Source organism: Schistocerca piceifrons, chromosome 4, assembly GCF_021461385.2.
Source record: "Schistocerca piceifrons isolate TAMUIC-IGC-003096 chromosome 4, iqSchPice1.1, whole genome shotgun sequence".
Lineage (NCBI taxonomy): Eukaryota > Metazoa > Arthropoda > Insecta > Orthoptera > Acrididae > Schistocerca > Schistocerca piceifrons.
The window spans coordinates 487621289-487644193 of NC_060141.1; positions in this window are offsets into that span (position 1 = coordinate 487621289).

Below are 22905 nucleotides of genomic sequence, written 5' to 3' on the forward strand. Positions count from 1 at the left end.
ATGAGAATCTTGTGATATTTTAACATGTTTAGTACCTGCGTGTCTGAGCTCCTCGTTCAATGTTGAATCATTGGACACTGATGTAGCCTAAAAAAGAACTTTCCTACTGAGATGCAGGCCTTGCCTTGTGACAGGAACCAAAACCATGCTTGACAAAGTAGCCACCCAAGGCAGCTGATCTAACTCCATTTTGACCCTCTTGACAGAGCTGTTCAATTGGGGCTGATCATACCTCATGAAAGCAGAAACCATGACATCATTTGTATGGTTCATTGCAGATGTTATTTTTAACAACTCACACTCAATATTGTAGCCTGATCACTATCAGTACTATTTTCATGTCCAACCTACTATCATAACATGATCCTGCTTTGAAACCCCTTGCACAATCATCCTACATACTCTTTTATCACATGGCTAAGACATGCACTGGCTTGAAAAAACTTGTAACGTGGTACCTGTCACCTAATTTTTGCTGTAAGCTCTAGCCCACACCTCCTCCAAGGCTATTACCTAGCAGCAGAATTTCCTCCTACTTTCTTCTTCTTCTTCTTCTTCTTTTTTTTTTTTTTTTTAAACTGTTGGTTTCTTGGTGAGTCTGTCAAGTATTAACTAGGCTTACATGTACTTGAGCCTCTTAGTTAACTGATGTAGCAAGGAAAATCTGTTGTTTGTGCCAATAATGAAACTGTCAGATACTGTTCTCTTTCTGTGGCCCCTGTTCCTTGTCGCCACTTCCCAACTCTGTTCACCCTTCTCCCCCCTTAACTTCATCAGTTTCCCATAGCACTATCCAGTTCAGCCTTGAGGACTCTAATCTTCCCTTCCTGTTCCGCTGTTTTCCTGTCATTTGAATACACTTCGCAATATATAGAAGAGACCCATTTACTCCCCCAATTCCCATGCCACTACATTCCCCCCAATATAATCTCACGACTGCTGCATAGAACCCTAGAACTGACTTTCCTGTGGCAGCTCAAACACTTATCACTTAAGGTTGTTTACAGTCTTTTTACAAAATATATCTCTACGTTAACAGTAATATTCTATTAACTACAGGTCACAAGAGTCACTAAAGTTATGTGGAATACTAATATATGTGTATACTATTACTATAGTATTTGAAGTAATGTGCGCGTGCACACTTGAAAGCCGCGTGCATTAGCACTATGTTGTCATCCACGAGAGTGCACCGTGAAAGAGCAATACTGTGAACTTCTGATAGAGCCCACCACGGGCGAATGCCCATTTAAACCCTACCGCACTACGCTCGCTCTCAGTTATCATTTTTTATTGCTTGCATACATTTGCCTTATCTTACTGTGTTCAGTGTATGTTAATCTGCCACAGTCCAATAAAGCTGTAGTAACATTTCTTGGTTGTATTGTGTGTCCAAGATACAGCACAAGTGATGATGAGTGTGGGATTGTCCTCCACACGGTTTTCAGTCCCTGGTTAGTCCTCCATTGTATCTATGATATCTGACAGTGCTACTGATGAGTTTTTATGCTGGCTGGTTGATCAGCAAGGGGTTCTTATTTCGACATTCCAGCATCTCAGTCAACAGCAGGAGGTGTTCACCATGAAGCAACATAGATCCAGGTGTTGCAAATGCTTGCCTCTGTTTTGGCCAGTGAGTCTGTCGAAGAAGGGAAGCCTCTGAAAAATGGTTGTGACAGCATTTTCACATGTTTGGATTTACTGATGTTGCCTTATGCCTAGCTTTCTTTTTGTGTTGGTTATCACCTCGTGTGTGTCAACTTCTTTGCCAACTGGCTCCTCCTGCAGGGTTGGTCTTAACTCTCTTTTGATAACATGTGTGACCTTCTTTTGAAATACTACTGTAAGTGGACACTCCTCATTGCCAAATGAGTAGAGTTCTATTGGTGTCGCAAGAAACTGGTACATTCCCATAAGACTTGGATGGCTGAACTTCACAGTTAAGCCGTCATTGTCTCTTTGTCAGTGATGTACATAACGAGTCAAGTGCTGTCCAAATGCTTCATGATGCAATTGTTCGGTTGGTTCCTGATTGTGACATTCATGAGCAGGCCCTTCAGTGTGAAAACCCCTCCCTTTCAGATGTTCTTACTATTGTGCAATCATTTGAGGTTTTGAGGGCTGCGGGTACTCAAATTGAATAGTGGTAGTGGTGTGAGGTTGCAGAAGTTGTTTTTGCAGGCGAAACTGGAAGGGAGATAATTAGTTGGCACTGGCAAGTGTTCAGTGCGACCTGCCAAGAATAATTAAATACAGCCCAGAAGCTCCGTGGCCGGCTGCAAAGAGTAATGTAGCTTTGTATTGTTGAAAAACAAATGGAGTGGCTCGAGATAGTGACTGTTTATTAGACGTTGAACTGCTGTTGAGAGTACTTGGACTGGACGCGGATAGTCAGCCAAGATAAAAGCTTATCTATTAATTGTGTTCAAAAATGTGTAATTAACTGATTCTGGGTGCCCGGTAACGTGTGGGCTTACATAATAAAGTTTAGTTGTTTTTTTTTTTTTTGTACAAAGTGGAAATAAATATGTTCTGGTGCATTGAATGATATTCCAAGAGTAGCGTATTTTTTTAAATAAGAAGAGAGAGAGCGAGAGAGTGAAAATTTCCCCTTCCTAGCAGTGAAATCTTCGGAGAAGCATCTGGTGCTAGCAGAAGACATCGGTGCTGCAAGAAAGCAGAACCAGCATTCTTCAACAAGTAAGCCCACGAAAATGCTTAAGCTGTATAGAGAGAGCTTAACATTACACCGGGCCACCACACCTTGCTGCACCCTCACAAACTTTTTGCCAAGCTTGCTTGTGTTCAGTATTTTTCCAAGATTGACCTCCGTGTTGCGTGTTTGCTGCTTCCTGTTGATGTGACTCTCAATGGCTCTTAGTTGTTAAGGGGTTCCAGAAACTTTTGAAGTCATGAAATGTTCAGTTTTTACTTTTTTTTACATTTTAAAAATCTACAGACTTTCCCCTTTCAGTTGATATATAATTTACTCAGTTCAGAAGACAACAACTATTTTTAAAGTACTTTTGAAATATGTTCGGCATGGACATGATCCACTGTGGCACTTAAACTGCTGTCAAATGTTGTACTCATGAATCTGCGTGCTAATCATGTACATTTTAGTGATGCGAGAGAAATTGTTTTATTGATGAATAATTGTGGGTAAATGCAAAGTGACTAGAAATCCTCTGAAAGCTTTTAAGAAAAGCAGAAATATTGGAAAGTCAAAGGTAGGCGCTATTGCATGAAAGAATAAAAATGATAACCAATTGTGTGAACCTAAGCTTGCTGGTACACATGCCCATTGCAGTGAAAACGAGAAAGTAAGTACTTCGCAGAGGAAGCTTGGTTCAGTTAGTGAAAAGTACGAATGTTTTATGGGTGAATCAGATGTGAATGAAATATTTGATATGTCAGTTCCCAACGAAATTTTTTCAAACTTTTTAAAATGCATTCAGTGTAGTGAAGTTGGTGTGGAACTCCCTATAAAAAAATCACATAGGACTTGCCCGTGAAATGGAACTGAAGTGTGGTAAGTGTTCATGTATGACCACCCTTTGGAACAGTGTTGCAGTAACTCCAAATGAAGAAAATGGTGCAAAATCTATGAACCCAACATAAGATTTGTTTATGCCTTGCATACAGTTAGTAAGGGTGCTACTGCAGCGTGCAGTTTTCTATGGCATGATGAATCTTCTAGATCCCCCAACCAAGTTTATGAACTATAATAGATTTATAGGGTGTAAAGTAGATGATGTCTGTATAGAGTCTATGAAGAAAGCTGTGGAAGAGGCAGAATGTCTCTACTGTTGTGGCTTTTCCACGTCCTATGTTGGTCAAGGAACTCCAGGTTTGTTTCTTTTTGTTAAGATTGCTTATTATCATCAGTTTTTTTCTGGGGACAGTGTCGGTTGCACAAGCGTTACATGTCTAGCTGCATAAGGGGACATATTTCCATGTGTCGCAGGTGTGTGATATGCATTTCCCAAACTGAAGTCTGTATTACAATCTGCACCTTGCCTCATAACCTATCATCCGGGTCAACATTTAGTGTTAGCAACTTATGTGTCCATGCATGGGCTGGGGACAGCTTTAGCCATAAATATTCTGATGGCTCCAAGCAGCCTATTGCATACGTGTGGGACGCTTAGTTCGGCTGAGACTAGATGCTCACAAATATAGAAAGAAGCTCTCACCATTGTTTATGCCCTAAAGAAGTTTCATGTTTTCCTGTATGGTGTAAAATTCCCAATTCATCACGAATCACAAGCCATTAGTTTTGCTGTTTAACCCCTCAGTTTTGTTGCCAGGCAAAGCCTTCAGTGTTGGGCGCTGTTCCTCCCTACGTACAACAAGATTTTCTTCCGCCACACAGCTAAACATGTGAATTCTAATACACTCTGCTGTCTTCCATTCAGTCTGGACCCAGTTTTTGATTGGGTGGAGGTACTGTTTCTGCATTGATGAATGCTCTCAACAAACTGTTGATGGTTTTCCAATCACTAGTGCTCGGCTCTTGCAGGCTGGTGCTACTGATCAGATTTTACAGGAAGTGATACATTGTGTACAACATGATTGGCCTGAGGCACCTCCATCATGGGCACTTGATCCCTCCACAACTACTGTGTGTTTCGGCATTGTTTCTCTGTCAGTAATGGTGATCTCCTTGATATGGACTGTTCAGCTCCTCATTTAGCAGTTCCCTTGGCTCTGCATTTGGAGATCCTGCAATTGCGCCACGCTGAACACTGGGTAGCTTTGTGTCATGCACCAAGGCATTGGCCCACCATCATGTTTTTTGGCCTGGTTTGGATGGCAACATCACTCTTTTGGTTATAGCATGTTCTATGGCATGTTCACAGTGTGCATCGCAGCAAGCTGCCCCCTCCTCCCCACCCACCCACTCTGGGGAATGTTGTCTGTGTGGCCACAACTGTTGCAGGCCTGGGACCGTCTCCACAGCCCTTTCTGTAATGCATACTGGCCGATAGTAATTGATTCATTCTCTCAGTTCCTGTATGTTTGTTTGTTGCCCGCCAACTCTGGCCTCTGCCACTCTGGCACCCCTGTTGAAATTTTTTCCCATCAAAGGACTTCTGGCAGCATTGGTCTCTGATAGTAGCATTCAGTTTGTGCCACAGGAGTTTTCCTCCTCCTGCAATGCCCGCAGAATTCACCACATTTTTGCCCTGCCCTTCCACCAACAGTCCAGTGGTGAGGCAGAAAGGTTGGTTAGGACATCCAAAGTGCAAGTGAAACAGTATGTGACCCGGTCCCTGTCCAACGTCACCTTGGATCATTTTCTGTCTACCTATCAGTTCATGCCGTTCGGTGACAACAGACCTGCCGAACTGCTCCATGGGCATCAATCCTAGACACTCCTGAATCTCCTTCAGCCCAGCCAGGGATGCCAACCTGTGCAGCCATCATCTTGCTTCTGGCCTGGGGTAGCTGTCTGGGCACGTGGATTTGGTCATTGTGCAAAATGGATTCATGCTGTCATCTCCCTATGCAACGGCTGTGGTCTCTGCAATATTGTTTTCAAGACTGTGAGCTTCAGAGACTGAGGAACAGGCTCTTTAAGGCAGCAGAGGGAATGTTGCAGCTGAGTTACAGCAATGCAAATCACTTCTTTAGCTGCCTAATCACTGTGGGTTAATAAAGAAGCATTGGAAACAAGTGGACTTATCACTGCTGAAAAAGGCAAAGACCCACCTGTCAGTGGGGAAAGGTAATGCAAGGTGTATTTTGAGACACACTATGGAAGTCTGCTCATGTTAACAGGAAGCTGTCCAAGGGGATGTTTTTGCTCGTCAACACCCTAAATCATTCTGCACAGGACAGTTACATATTATGCTTCTTCAGGCTATCAAAATTTTCTACAGCCCTTGTATTCCCATGACCTGGCACCCAGTGATATTTTCTGCTTTTGTCAGATGAAGCACCACTTCTTGGCCGGCATTTCCAGAATGACGATAAGGTGATTTTCAACATGGAATGTTTCCAGTACAGCCAGTATACCAATTTTCACAACCAAGATTCCTACCAACTCATCCATTTTTGGGAAAAATGTGTTGTGTTGAGGTTGAATATGTAGATAGGGGCTAACACCAATACAAAGTTTCCTGTGTATTCTGCAAGAGGGTACTTTCTTTTACAGCACAAATGAGGTGTGGGAAGAATGATTAATGATAACAACCCACATGAGCTTGAATCTCTCTAATTTTATCTGCATAATCTTTTCATGAGCTATACATTGACTCTTCTAGGGAAGTACACTCAGGGAATTTTAACAGTAAACCATGCTGTGATGCAGAACACCTCTTTTGCAACAACAGCCTGAAAGGTTCGTTGAGCGTCTGTACGAGGCTTTTACTCTTAACAAACAGAACTTGAGACAAAACGTGCTGCTCTTCTATGGAGCTTCTCTACCAGTCCTTTCTGGAATGGATCCCAGACTGATGAGTAATATAAAGCTGTTGGCCAAATGAGGGTTTACTTAGCTACCTCTTTCATTGGTGGATTACACCCTTCCTGAGGATTATTCTAATGACTTTGTCTTCTGCCTTTCCTCCAATTTGTTTTGTGTGTTCATTCCATTTTTAGTCGCTCCATATGCATACTGCCGTGTACATAATGGATATCACTGCCTCTGTGCTGGTTCAGCAATGGAGCAATTGTACAATTGTACAGCAAACAGGCCCTTCCACTCGTTAACATGCAGTACATTACATTTGTTTATATTGAGGGTCTGTTGCCAATCCCTACACCAAGTGTCAATCTTCTGCAGGTTTTCTTGCAGTTTGCTACAGTTTTTTAACATTGCAGTTTCTGTGTATACAGGAGCACCAAGGAACTTCTAACTTTCCCAGTAGATCAGTTATACATGGTGTGAAAAGTAATGGTCCTATAACACTCCCTTGGTGTACACATGAAGTTACTTTCATGTCTGAAGATTTCTCTTCATTATGAATGACTTACTGTGTTCTTACTGCTGGGGACACTTCACTCCAGTCACAAAGCTGATCTTACATTTCATGTGCTCATATTTTGTTCATTAGACAACAGTGCAGAACTGGATGCAACACTTTCTGAAAGTCCAGGAACATGGCATCAAGCGGACCACTAGTATCTGCTGCCTTCTGGGCCTCATTAATGAACAGGGCTAGTTGTGTTCCACATGATCATTTTTTGTGAAATTTGTGTTGATTCCTACATATAAGGTTTCATTATCCACAAAGGGCATAGTATGTGAGCATAAAACATGTTCTAAAATTCAGCAACAAACTGAGATCAGCAATATAGGCCCATAGTCTTGTGCAACTGTTCAGTGCTCCTTCTTGAAAATGGGAATGATCTGCTCCAGTCACTAAAAACATTTATTTCCTCCAGTGTACTATAGTAGATTGCTACTAGAAGAAGAGTAAGTTCTTTGCATACTCTGTGTAGAATTGTATAGGTATCCCATGAGCTCTGCTCAACGCTCAACTTTCCTCTGTTGGGCCATTTTAGTTGATTTTCTATTTCATGGTCACTTATTTCAGTATCTTTCATTTTAACATTGAAAGGAGGAATCACAGATATGGGAAGGTATTCTGTATTTTGGCTTTCTGTCTGTCATTCTACATTTTGAAGCCATTATGGTTGTTGATAGCCTGAACAAATAGTTTTTATTCATTTGCTGATTTAACATAGTGGTAGCAGCTTGATTTTTTTAAGATGATAATTAAAACTTTTTTACTATACCTTGTATACTTCTGATGGCTATGTTGTCCTGACTGACTATTTTGTGCTGGCATTGTAGCTTGCCTGGGGTGATAGATTTGTTGGGTTGGAATACACAAGGCAGGAAATGAGGCACGGAATAGAAGTTAGGGTTGGAAGGGAGAGGCAACTGGCACATCTGAGTTTTTTTGGCCATAGCCTGGGGAAATGATGCACAGCACAAAATTACATTGATTTGTAGACTGGGAGGTGGAGATAGAACTGAGGAAGGGGAGTCTTTGGAGTTAAGGCTGTGAGTACAGTATGATTAAAGCTACGGTCATGAGATAGGGGAGTGGACTTGGATGTGTGCCAAGGACTGGCAGAGATTGAGGCCTCTCCCTCCTAGCCAAGAGACATCTTTCCTATACATCTACATTTACATATATACTCTGCAAGCCACTGTACGGTGTGTGGCAGAGGGTATTCTGTTCCTTTACTAGTCTTTTCCTTTCTTGTTCCACTCACAAATAGAGCAAGGGAAAAATGACTGTCTATTTGCTTCCATATGAGTCGTGACTTCTTGTATCTTATCTCTGCGGTCCTTGCGCTCAGTGTACGTTGGCAGCAATAGAATCGTTTAGCAGTCAGCTTCAAATGCTGCTTCTCTAAATGTTGTCAATAGTGTTTCTTGAAAAGAACACCACCTTCCCTCCAAGGATTCCCATTTGAGTTCTTCAAGCATCTCTGTAACAGTTATGTGTTGTTTGGACCTAACATTAACAAATCTAGCAGCCTGCCTCTGAATTGCGTCAATGTCGTCCTTTAATCCAATCTGTTACAGATCCCAAACACTAGAGCAGTATTGAAGAATAGGTTGCTCCAGCATCCTGTATGCAGTCTCCTTTACAGGTGAACCATACTTTCGAAAAATTCTGCAAATAAATGGATGTCAGCCATTTGGCTTCCTACCAAAATCCTCACATGCTTGTTCCCATTTCATATTGTTTTGCAACATTATGCCAAGTTATTCTACTAATACTGTTTCCAAACATTACAGGTTTATTTTTCTACTCATCCACATTAACTTACATTTTTCTACATTTAAAGCTAATTGCCATTCATTAAACCAACTAGAAATTTTGTCTAGTTCATCTTTTATCTTCCTACAGTCACTCAACTTTGACACCTTCCTGTACACCACGGCATCATCAGCAAACAGCTGCCCACCCCGTCCTCCAAATCATTTATATATATAGAGGACAACAGTGGTCCTATCATACTTCCTTGGGGCACTACTGATGATACTCTTGTCTCTGATGAAACACTGGCGGTCAAGGTCAGCATAATGGGTTCCATTACTTAAGAAGTCTTTGAGCCACTCACATATCTGTGAACTTATTCCATATGCTTGTACTTTTGTTAACAGTCTGCAGTGGAGCACCATGTCAAATACTTTCCTGAAGTCTAGAAATATTTAATCAGCCTGTTGCCCTACATCCTTAGTTCACATATATTGTGTGAGAAAAGATCAAGCTGAGTTTCACACAAGCAGTGCTTTCTAAAACCATGCTTATTTGTGGGCAGTTATTCCCCAACTTTCCTACTCACTACCAGCCTCCCTTCTTCTCTTGTCCACTCTATTAACACAACCCCTCCCCTGAGTAGAGCTGCAGTGCCACCACAGTGCAGTGTGGCAGGATAATGTAGCTATGTAGTTGCATGTATGTATATGCTATTAACTCAGAAGAAGGATTTGCCCATTATCCATTTGTTTATGTGCCTCTCAATTATACTGTGAGTTAAGATGTTTAGGGCTACTAGTGTTCATTTCCACTGAGGAATTTCAGTAAAATTTAAGCTTCTGAGTAATATGGAGACAAACTGTAGGAAACAAACAGAAAGTTATTAGCTAACAAGAATGTAAATCTCAAAGCTTTAACAGTAAACATTTGTTCCACGCTGTTGCATAATGTATTAAAGAATAACTCTCACTGTTAATAACTTGGTGGAAATGAGCAGTGGAAATTATAAAAAAGAGCAGAATGGGAGAATTATGGCAAAGAATAAGTGTGTGATGGTGTTCAGGGAATGGTGGAACAGGAGATGTCGTAACAATAAAATATTTCAGTAAAGTTCTAAGTCATGGAATGAAAATATGTGAACACGTTATTCATTTCTGCATCACCTGTAAGTTGATACACTCTTTGCTTGTGCTACTCAATCATTTAGTCCTGTGAAAAATTATTGCATAGTGTGACACTGTTATCAGGGATGATGTAGGAATAGTTGTATTTCTATGAGCATATGTTAGAAGGATTTTCTACAACACAATTTATTTCCAGCGAATGATGCTCAGAATATTGTTATTTTGTTATGTGAAGTATGCTTTCTGTTTATATACTGTCCTGAGCAAGATACTGAGCAGCTACATGTGAAGTTGTCTGAGCTACTTATTAGTGCAAAAAAGGCCCAACAATTGTTTTTACTTGACATGGTTTATTTCAGCTGCAATACAGAAGAGTGGGGTTGATACTGTTAACATACTAGTTAGTTGGGGACTTATTTTGTTGTTGTTGTTGTACTTCTCTTGTGCAAAACAGATTAAAACAAGAAACACATTTCAGCTTTTGATTGCAATTCTGTCTGTGTGAGATTTGATTCCATTCACTGGTGTAAGAACTGTATACAGTTAGGTTCATCAGTGGCAGTTTGTGTGAAAGGAAGGCATATCATTCTGGCAGGAATAGGTCTTCCTGGAAACTCCTCATGAGCTGTTAGCAAGCAGGTGCCTTCGCAGAGGTCTAAGCTTTCAAAGCCTTAAACCCTTCATTTGGACACTGGAAACGTCTGTCGCTGAAATGTCTGACTACTGTGACAGTGCAGAACAACTTCACTTAAAGACTCAATTTGACAGCAATCTGGCGGTGGCAGAAAACAGACGGCAGTCAAACATGAAAATTCAGATCACAATGCATTTCTATGGGAATCTGTGTGACAGATGAGCAAAGTATCAAAGGAAACTTATTGCAAGCCATAAGTTCGTAATGCTGTCCTCAATTGGCTAGAGAATGAACAGTGGACAGACCAATGAGAGTAAGCCGTGGAAAAGAAAGTATAGTTTCTAGGTGTAACCTTGCCAGTGTCACCTGATTGACACATTGCTGCAGACAGTGTATAGAGAACAAACACGCATGCGCGTGCGCGCGCGCGCACACACACACACACACACACACACACACACACACACACACACACACACACACACAACATGCTAACCTGACCAGACCCTCTGCCAGGAATTTTTCGTTGATGGGATTGGAATGTGATGCACGCAGCCTTGTGATGCCAATTGAGGAGCTAATTGAAAGGTCTGGAAAGTTGATAACGATGCTGACCCCATGCCCCACCACACCGCATGTGCATGACATCACGTGGCAGATAGTGGTGCAGCAGACAGACAACATCAGGATGGTCAGCCAGCCAACATCGGGATGGTCAGCCAGCCATTGTGAGGGATTTGTAAGAGACTACCTTCCATTAAGTTGTGATCTCCTAAATTTCAGCTTTAGATGTTTATCAAAATATTGGAAATACTTGTACAAATATGATTTATCCAACATTGAATCAGTTGTAATTTATGGCTTATTTTGGAACTGGTGAAATCTATAATGGATTCTTTCTGTAGAATTTTGTGCCACTTACCTTGCTGTCCTCAGTTCTCCCATTATGGAAGAATGTGTCTAAGCATTTTCTGTGGACCTGAAAACAATTACTGAAGTCAGGTGGTCTAGTGCTAAGAATGGTTTACATATTTTGCCAACTGTGTCTCAAAAGAAAGTGTAATGCAAGGAGGCGTGATATCTTGGAAGGCAGAAACATCAACAATAGCAAATCACGAATTGCAAACTGAACTTGTCACTTAGTTTTCACATAATTGGCTGTAATTTGTCCTTGATAGGAACAATGTAATAGTGGCACAACCTATGTCACTTACACATAAATGGTAGTAAGTATGTCATGCCTATCAGTCACTTCCATATTAAATGACAGTAAGTATGTAGTCTGATGCATAATACTGTAAGTGCCTCCACCAAATATAAACACAATGTGTAACTGGAAACAAGTGACTTATTTTGCTACATACTGGTACATAGTATTTATGTTATTATTGTTGCACTAATGAGTTCTGGATAGTCATCAGAGGTTCAGAGGTCACCACTGGACCAGAGATGTTCAGTCTGTGCAGCTTAGATCAAACAGTGATTGTTGAAATAGATTGCTCAAGATACTGATATAATTCTGATGTCACTCATGTCACATTACTTTTATAGTTGTGTGTAGTTTGTGATGTTTCTCAATTAAATCCTGGAATGTCAGGTGGACTACTGCAGAGAGTGAATTGTTTAGTGGCAAGCTGGGCTGTGAAATGTAACCAATCACATTACCAGTGGATGCTCCATCTACAGCCATCCATGTTTTGGGATTAAACCATTGACCACTCTAGCAAGAGTTTCATTGCTAATTGTCTAAAGGTACCTTCACATCAAAAACCAACTCCAGCAAATAAAAACACACAACTGTTGTTAAGTTTGGCAAACTTGCAACTTTTGCGGGTTCGGTAAACATACAACTGTTGTCAACTGTTGCACAAAAGTTGACAACAGTTTGACTCTTATAAGCACATGCAATTGTTTTCGATAGAAGAAAAGGGATGATTCATTAGGATTTTGTGCTATATTTTGTATTGTAATTGTTTGTCATGAAAATCAGTCCAAAAGAGACACTTATTATCTAGGAAGGTTTTGTTACAAAGAGAAACTTGTTGAGCTTGTAATTCTGTATTGGAGGAGTTCTGTATTGAAGTCAACCAAGGTTTCAAGAATTTTGTCACTATGTCATGTGGGCAATTTGGTGAGCTCTTGAGGCTAGTAGCATCACATATTCAATGGTAAGATACAAATTTTAGAGGTGCAGTATCACCAGCACAACAACTTCTTGTAACCCTTATTTTTGGCAACAAATGACAGTTACACAAGTTTAATGTACTCTCATTTAATATCACTGGATAAGATTAGTGGAACTGCTTCTATAGAGTGCTAGGTTAACATGAATGTGTTCAAGAATTTTGTGGAAGTAAGTACTGTTACATTACTTTCTCTACATTTTAATAAATGAACTTATCGGCACGTATTACATATTCAGTTCCTTCGCAATATCTTGTTATCTGAAGGCAAGGAACTGAAAGTTATTGATATGGTGTAAGTTAAACTTGAAGCAAAAAATATAGGTGGCCAGGAAACTTTAAATACGTACCCCTACTCTCAGATAAACTGTGTCTTGCCACCAAACATCACCAAAAACCAACATAGTAGATGTTACAGCCTTAACATTCAAATGCCATCCTCATACAGGGTGGTCCATTGGTAGTGACCAGGCCAAATATATCAACAAATAAGCATCAAACGAAAAAACTACAAAGAACGAAACTCATCTAGCTTGAAGGGGGAAACCAGATGGCGCTATGGTTGGCCTGCTAGATGGCGCTGCCATAGGTCAAACAGATATCAACTGCATTTAAAAAAATAGGAAACCCCATTTTTATTACGTATTCATGTAGTATGTAAAGAAATATGAATGTTTTAGTTGGACAACGTTTTTTGCTTTATGATAGATGACGCTGTTATAGTCACAAACGAATAAGTACATGGTATCACGTAACATTCCGCCAGTGCGGACGGTATTTGCTTCACGATACGTTACCCATGTTAAAATGGACCGTATACCAATTGCGGAAAAGGTTGATATCCTGTTGATGTATGGCTATTGTGAACAAAATGCCTGACGGGCATGTGCTATGTATGCCCTCGGTATCCTGGACGACATCATCCAAGTGTCCGGACCGCGCGCCGGATAGTTACGTTATTTAAGGAAACAGGAAGTGTTCAGCCATATGTGACCTGCAACAAATGATGATGTGCAAGTAGGTGTTTTAGCTACTGTCGCAGCTAATCAGCACATCAGTATCTGACAAACTGCGCGAGAATCGGGAATCTAAAAAACGTCGGTGTTGAGAATGCTACATCAACATCGATTGCACCCATACCATATTTCTATGCACCAGGAATTGCATGGCGATGACTTTGAATGTCGTGTGCAGTTCTGTCACTGGGCACAAGAGAAATTATGGGACGATGACAGATTTTTTGCACACGTTCTATTTAGCGACAAAGCATCATTCACCAACAGCGGTAACGTAAACTGGCATAATATGCACTATTGGGCAATGGAAAATCCACGATGGCAGCGACAAGTGGAACATCAGCGAACCTGGTGGGTTAATGTATGGTGCGGCATTATGGGAGGAAGGATAATTGGCCCCCATTTTATCGATGGCAATCTAAATGATGCAATGTATGCTGATTTCCTACATAATGCTCTACCGATGTTACTACAAGATGTTTCACTGCATGACAAAATGGGGATGTACTTCCAACATGATGGATGTCCGTCACATAGCTCACGTGCAGTTGAAGCGGTATTGAATAGCATATTTCATGACAGGTGGATTGGTCGTCGAAACACCATACCATGGCCCACAGGTTCACCGGATCTGACGTCCCCAGATTTCTTTCTGTGGGGAAAGTTGAAGGATATTTGCTATCGTGATCCACCGACAATGCCTGACAACATGCGTCAGCGCATTGTCAATGCATGTGCGAACATTATGGAAGGCAAACTACTCGCTGTTGAGAGGAATGTTGTTACACGTATTGCCAAATGCTTTGAGGTTGACGGACATCATTTTGAGCATTTATTGCATTAATGTGGTATTTACAGGTAATCACACTGTAACAGCATGCGTTCTCAGAAATGATAAGTTCACAAAGGTAGGCTAAGTGTATCACATTGGAACACCGAAATAAAATGTTCAAACGTACCTACGTTCTATTTAATTTAAAAAACCTACATGTTACCAACTGTTTGTCTAAAATTGTGAGCCATGTATTTGTGACTATTACAGAGTCATCTATCACAAAGCGAAAAAAGTGGTCCAACTAAAACATTCATATTTCTTTAAGTACTACACAAATATGTAATAAAAAGTGGGGGTTCCTATTTTAAAAAAATGGAATTATTATCTGTTTGACCTATGGCAGCGCCATCTAGTGGGCCAACCATAGTGCCATCTGGTTTCCCCCTTCAAGCTAGACAAGTTTCATTCTTTGTAGTTTTTTCGTTTGATGCTTATTTCGTGAGATATTTGGCCCGGTCACAATCAATGGACCACCCTGTATATCTGAGATACACACTGACTTCTTTGTCTAGCTGCAAGCATAGATGTACAGAAGGGGTAGTTGTGACTATTACAGAGTCATCTATCACAAAGCGAAAAAAGTGGTCCAACTAAAACATTCATATTTCTTTAAGTACTACACAAATATGTAATAAAAAGTGGAGGTTCCTATTTTAAAAAAATGCAATTATTATCTGTTTGACCTATGGCAGCGCCATCTAGTGGGCCAACCATAGTGCCATCGGGTTTCCCCCTTCAAGCTAGACAAGTTTCGTTCTTTGTAGTTTTTTCGTTTGACGCTTATTTCGTGAGATATTTGGCCCGGTCACAATCAATGGACCACCCTGTATATCTGAGATACACACTGACTTCTTTGTCTAGCTGCAAGCATGGCTGTACAGAAGGGGTAGTTTGCCTTCACCTATCTTCCTAAGACATGGGACACCAAACAACAGTGTAATGCCAGCCATTGTTAAGTGAAGGTTGTCACTCTCTGCAGCCTTTGTATCTCTCAGATGCAATGACATTAAATTTGTATTTTTGATCACTCTGTATTTTTGTTCTTAAACATATTGTTGTGATTTTATTCTAATTATATTACTAGCATCTGAACATACTGTTATTTTTCTCCCTTTTGAAATGAAGGTCATTGTGATCTGAAGCCTTTGTATCTCTTGATACAACAACAACAAATTCATAAGTATTTTTGCTCAATCTATAATTTTCTTCTTATTTTTGTTTATAAACTCTAACTATTTATAAACTCTTAACCATTTTATGAAAACACCAGCCAGTTATTATTTTCTTCCATTATCGAATCAGAATGACGTTACAGAATGATGCAACAGAAACTTGTTCTGTTTTTTTATTTTTTTCTTACTTGAGTAATCCAGATGATTTAACAAGAGTCCACCAGACATTGTTTGATGGTGTTAATGAAGATGAAGTGTGTCCTGGAGAATCTTCATACAATTTAGAAGATGAAGACTGACACTGATGCATCAGAGAGCCCTGAAGAGCAGCAGGAAGTCTCACAAACAGAGCTGTGCAGCACAGATGCAAGCTCTGCTGAAGAAGAAGAGGAATTTTGATGTTTATTACCGGAAGCAGGGTAAGAAGGTAATAGAAACATTTACTTGGGGGAAAAAACTCCTTATGGTCAATTGAGGTAAACTGCTGGTCACAGTCTATTCAAGCAGCATCAAGGTGTAGTCAGAAAGGCCCAAAGTATTGATAAAATTGTGGCTGCATGGAAGTGTCTCATTGATGTTTACATGATAGATACAACTGTTAGATATTCAAACCAGTACATTGACATCATATGACCACATTATTCACAGCCTAAGTTTGCACACCATACTGATCAGACTGAAATACGTGCCTTCATAGGCCTTTTATACATGACAGTACATCATAAAGGTGGAGGAATCAGTCTTGAAGATTTGAAGGGTAAAGATGGATTTGGCATAGGTATCTTACATTTGACAATGTCCTTCCTTATATTTCAATTCTTATTGCAGAATGTGAGATTTGATGAAAGAAAATATAGACTATAAAGGAGACCAAAAGACTGTTCAGCAGCTATTCGCAATTTATTTGAAAAGTTTGTAAACAAGCGCAGGGCTTACTACTGTGTGGGAGCTGATGTCATAATCAATGAAAATCTAGAGGTCTTTAGGGGCTGATGCCTATTCACATAGTAGAGTCCATCGAAGTAAGGGATCAACATTTTTGCAGCTGTAGATTCGTAAATGGTTCATTCCTACAATCTGGACATTTATCCTTGTAAACAAGCAGAGAGACTATTCCAATATAGTAACAAATGCACTGACATAGCATAAAGATTGGTTACTCCTATAACTAACGCTGGCTGTAATGTGACAGCTGATAATTTGGTTTAGTGATGTCACTCTTCTTCCAAAGCTTATCAGAAAAACATTGCTTGTCTTATGTGGAAACACTAAAGAAGAACAAATTGCTGTCCCTAAATATGTGCACTCTGTCAGTACGCCCCAAGTGGCCCATCGGGACCATCCGATCGCCATGTCATCCTCAGCCAAGGATGCGGATAGGAGGGGCGTGTGGTCAGCACACCGCTCTCCTGGTTGTTATGATGGTTTTCTTTGACTGGAGTGCTACTAGTCGGTCGAGTAGCTCCTCAGTAGGCATCACGAGGCTGAGTGCACCTCGAAAAATGCCAATAGCGCATGGCGGTCCGGATGGTCACCCATCCAAGTACCGGCCACACCCGACAGCACTTAACTTCGGTGATCTTACAGGAACCGGCATATCCACTGCACCAAGGCCGTTGCCCCTAATGATATGAAAGAGGTGAAAAACAGAACTTTTCCAGCTTTTTGCAGTCTGTAAAGAAGGAACACTAGTTTCATACATCACTCAAAATAAAAGCAAAAAGAAAAATGTACTCCTCATCTCAAGTTTTCCCAAGGACAATTCAACTGATAAACATACTGGTGACAAGAAAAAGCTGAAATAGGTAACTCTCCACAGTGAACATAAGAGTGCACCAGATACAGCTGACAAAATGTGCTGTTTACAACATCATGAGAGGTGCTAGAAGGTGTCTGAGGGTTGTTTCCTTTCAATCTAAATATTGCTGGAATCAGTTCTCAGTTTATTCATATGGAAAATGGAAATGAACCATGCAGATGTCAGCTGTTTTTGTAAAGAAGCAGAAGAGAACTTATTGATAATCACTTCGTGAGGTGATCACTTCTTCAGCATTTACCCTGTCAATTTCTATAAGACTTCATGAAATTTCATCTGAAAATCATCAGCCTGTCATTACTCATGCCAATTGTGTCATCACTAATAGTGCAAATAGGAAATGTTTCCAGCCCTGCTGGGCCATGGAAACAAGAAGACTGACAAAATATATCTGCAAGACTTGTGGACAGTACTTATGACTGCAACATTGTGCTTTTGTTTGTACTGATGGGTGTAGCACAGTAAATGAATGTAATGGAGACTGTCACTATTTTTGTTCTTTAGATTTTATTATTCTTCACTATTTTTGTATGTAAACTTCGTTATTACTGTATGTGTCTTAAAGTTTAAATACACCTATTTTTATTTCCTTTCTTTTACAAGGTTATACTAGCTGTTCTGTAGGTTTGTGGTTATTAGAAGAGCAAAGTATGTGCACCTATATTTATTTATCACATATTACTATTGTAAAAATGGATATGTTTTGAACTTTTTATCTGAGAGATACAACAACAGCAGTGACGTAACTTTTTTCAGCATAGCATTCATGTATTAAACGTAAAATAAAAAGATAGTTAAATTGAAATAATTTATTCATAAAATTATTGATTAACATTGGCTCCGCAGAATTAAAAATATGTGTAACTGAGTTTCCTCACTAGCTGTTGTCAAAGTTTGAGTGTCTTATGCATTTTCACCCTAATTATCAGTTGCGTTAAAAAAAGTCACTGTCTCTGCTGCAGCAGCAGCAGCAGCAGCTTTTGCTCCTGCTTCCTCAGCAAGCATTACTTTTGTGTCATATAGCAAAACTGATGTTTTTTCCTTTTTACTTTAATGAGCTCCTTCTCATCACTTATTTTGTTTAGAGGAGCTCTGATGACATCTAATCTGAAAACAAAGAATATGTGTCTTTTTTTCATTTTTTCAATTCTGGAGGTGATGAAATGCATGCACGTTGGTGCTTTATCTCTTGTTTACAAAATTTGAACATATGAGAGATGTTGAAGATGATGGTAGTGTGATGTTTGTGATGGTGCTGCAAATGCAGAGATGCCAGATGTAGCAGGTGACACATCTTCATTTTAGCTTGTAGACTGTAGCTCAGTGGTGTTGTTTAGAAATCAAAAGTCATCTAACCCATCTCTGTCATCATCATTATTATCCTCTTCAGTGGCAAGGTTGTGGACACTAAATGTTTTTCATGAATTCTCAAATACACAAAATGTGAACTTTAAAACACTATCTCTTTGAAGCTACTCATTTAGACATTGATGTCTTATTTTTATGGGAACCATCTACCAAGGAAGAATGGGAGAAGTTTCAAATAGGTTTGAGATTGTGGAACTTATGACATTGTATTGGTGCAGTAGATGGCTGACTTATTGCAGTAGTGCAGTCTGCAAGAAATGGATAACTGTATTTCAGTTCCAGAGGGACATTTAGTAGTATGCTACTAGCATTGGTAAACACACATTACAATGTAATCAGTTACAAAGTAGATATCCAAGGAAGGATTTCAGATGGTGGTGTCTTTAACTGTTCCGAGGTGGGTGAGCTATTTGCTAAGGGGAAGTCTGCTGTAACCACACGAAGTCCCCCTTACTGGAAAAAAATGCGGATGTTCCCTTTGTTAAGGTGGAAGATGGTGCTTTTGCTGTTTTATAGTACGTGATGAATGCTTATGCAGTGAGGCAAAAGAAAGGCAGCCGAGAAAGACTAATTATCAGATATGTGGAGAATTTTTTTGGAACATTGTCGGCAGTTTTTCAGTGTTTTAGAACAACTATGTACTTAACTCCTGAAAAAGACACATTAATGACTTCTGCACCTGTGTGTCTGCACAATGTTCTTAGTAGAAATAAAACCCCAGTTTATTTACTGTGTGACAGATTTGATGTGAAGGGTCTAGAAACAGGCAGAGTTTGTAACACAAGACATATCAGTGTATTAGTTGTATTGGCTGAGTGCCAAGTTTGAATCACGCACACGGCAAACACAGGATGGCTTCTTGCATCTTGCCTGTTGGAGGTGATGCTGGGGCCACATTTCCCAGCATTAAATGCCTCGCTTCCACTGAGTGGAGCATGTACCAAGTGTGGATCTTTGTGGAAGCCTGTGATGTCAATGGGCATTGGCTGTTGGAAAGTCCTGATTACTTTGCATTCAGCTGCACATGTGCAGTGCAACCCATACAGAGACACACAAGATGTCATATGAAAGAGGATGTAATTACACATCTAATGATATCTTTATATCATTCGAGTGTTTTATACAAAACAAGTTAAAGAGACAAATAGATTTACTTAATGTAAGCACTTTGTAAATTACAACTTTTAATGTTATCATACCATCAAAGAAGAGGTTGAGCAATCAAATCTTTGCTTTCAATGAGATGCACTGATAGTCATAATCATATGATACATAAATCTAAAATGAGAGAATTGATTTAATTGAAAATTAATTAAATTTAACATAACTTGTATATAAAGGGAGATACACAGGCAACATGACAGTAGGTATTGGCAGGAGATACTAGGAATTACACACATTATTTAGATTTTAAGATTATTTTTATTAACCATTTTTATTGTTTAATCTTAAGTTTTACGTAATTTTGCCCATAGTTTGAATTTAATTAAAGATACATAAATTCTCATTACTGCAGCGAAAAGAAGAGAGAGAATCTGATGAAAATGCTGTACCATTTGTAATTATTAGCTAACTAACAAAGCTGCATAAACTATTTTTGTTGTTGACAGCTCAAATTGTGAATAATTAAACTCTTTCTCTCTTTCAACCTAGAAAATAGTGGAGTTTTGACAAGATGTGTGTAAGCATTCTACAATTTTATTATAAATTAAAGTGATGCATTTTAGGTAAGTAAATCTAGCTCTAGACAAACAGAAGCAGAGCCCAGTTTTAGTAATAAATTTTAATTTAACTTTTGGAGTAGTTGGAGGACATCTCCACAAAATAGGAAAAAAGGAGGCAATGCAGCAAGAACCACAAAGAAAATCAGGCATGAATCTGCAAGCTTCTTTGTATCAGATGTAATTAAGTGAAATGCCAGGCAAATATGCATAAATAAATATCAGGTGAAAAGATAGATGTAATTAAAAATTTCTGAACAACCCTTACAGCCTCAGTTATTAAGGATATAAGGCATCAATTTGCATGAAAAGACAGATGTAATTACAAATGTCCAACCAAAAACTTTACAGCTGTAGTTATTCTCAGTGGATGACATTTTTCTTATGATTGTAAATATTTTTTTCAATTTCTTGTTCACACCTTGCAAAAACTTCATGTCTTTGAAAAACAAACTTTTTGGAACACAGATGTCATTTGTGCCAGAACCACTTTTCAGTTTGAGCATTTGACTATGCTTACGATTGTATTGTGTTTTTGTGTTGGTCCATTTTTCTTTTACATTCAGCAAGTGGTACAGCAGTTTTTTTCAGAAACTCCTACTAACAAATCGTTCTGTTTGCATTGGTTTTTGCAGGCAGAATCAGAAGGCCAGTGGATCACTTGGGAGGTGTTATTCTATAAAAACAAGAAAAAACCAAAGCACAGGACATGGCAATGTGCATGCACCAGTCACCCAATTCTGCCATGTTTTTGCTCATTGACAATAAACTATAATCTCGAGGCCAAGCTTTCCTCAACTAGTTTTACTACCTCATGATTTCAAACAGCTGTTGGAAACAGGTGAAAACTATATCAGACTTCAAGTTGAAAACAGTTGTCAGTCAAGTTTGTTGGAGTTCGTTTTCGGTGTGAAGAAGACTTGAGCCCAAAGCTGTGATAAGGAGTTGTGTAAACAACAAACTCACAAAACCTGGCCTTATGACAACTTTTTATTTGGTAAATCATTCATAGAAGTTATGAATGTAGATTTTTAAAATATTATATGCTGTATGCACACCAAATATAAACAAGAAAAAGCTCGCTACTAGAAATTTCAGAACAGAGTTATTTATCCTGGTGCAACTTTATTTAAAAAGTTGCTCATAGACAACAGGCAGGAAATTAAAAATATTCAAAAACAACATAAATAATACCTTATTGAACACTCCTGTTTTCATTTATCAGAATATTTAGATTTTCAGGCTTGTTAATTACAGTTACGTGTGTGCTGCCAATGAAATCGACACCAACATCGGTATGCATTCATCTTTGGACTCTAAGCATTATATTTGGCTGTTCCGCCATGTTCAGTTCAGTTCTTTGTGATCCTTGTATGTGTTAAGGTTAATAAATGAGCTTTTGCTAAATGGGTGTGATTATTGGCGCAGCCAACCCGGTAATACTCCTCACTGGTGACCCCAAGTTGTAACATCTTCCGTTTTTGCCGTTTTACTGTGTCTGCAACCTCCGCATCGGTTATTTTCGCATGTATTACATTGCCACAGCATTCGAACAATGACTTCATCCCAGTGCCTAACACCGGATTTTGTGATTGATATGCATCGTGTTGCAGGCGATGTACACCTGCCAGGACTACAACACAATGCCTCTCACTCGATGATTCCACCGATTTCACTGGACGTTTTTGAGCCTGCAACAATAAGTGTGGTTAGGAGTGCGCATGACTTTGGCTATCAAACGCTTTTGTTCCCGCCACATGTGCCCTCCCTCATCGGCTGTGCAGTTACCTCTTACGGATCTCTGTGCACTGCGGGATCAATGCTGATTTCTGCAAATGCTTCGTCCGACAACCTACTACCACCAGGACAACGATTTGCCATGCCGCAATCCATGTAGTACCACGCGGATACCTGCACATGGCCGGAACTGCTTCGTTCACAGGTCTACCTCCTCAGCATCTGACCACGCCAGCACCTGCCTTGGTTCAGCATCAGCACATGCCTTCCTACTTCGATACCTCGGCCTGCAACAGGAACAATAACGTGTTATCTGTGCCTGACCTCCACCTCCGTCCCACTGCTACACCTCAGTGTTTTGTGCCACGACATTCACCTTATCCACACACCGTTTTGAGTGGAGTGACTATGAACAGTGAACATTCACACATTCCGTCCCACGTTCAACATCATTTCCCACTCTGTGGCCTCGGCTCTGATCATACGTCGAGCTTTCCATGGACTAACACGCATTCTCAAACTTTGAACTTTTTCTCACCTGTCGCCCCTGTGACGGCTCCACTCAAGCTT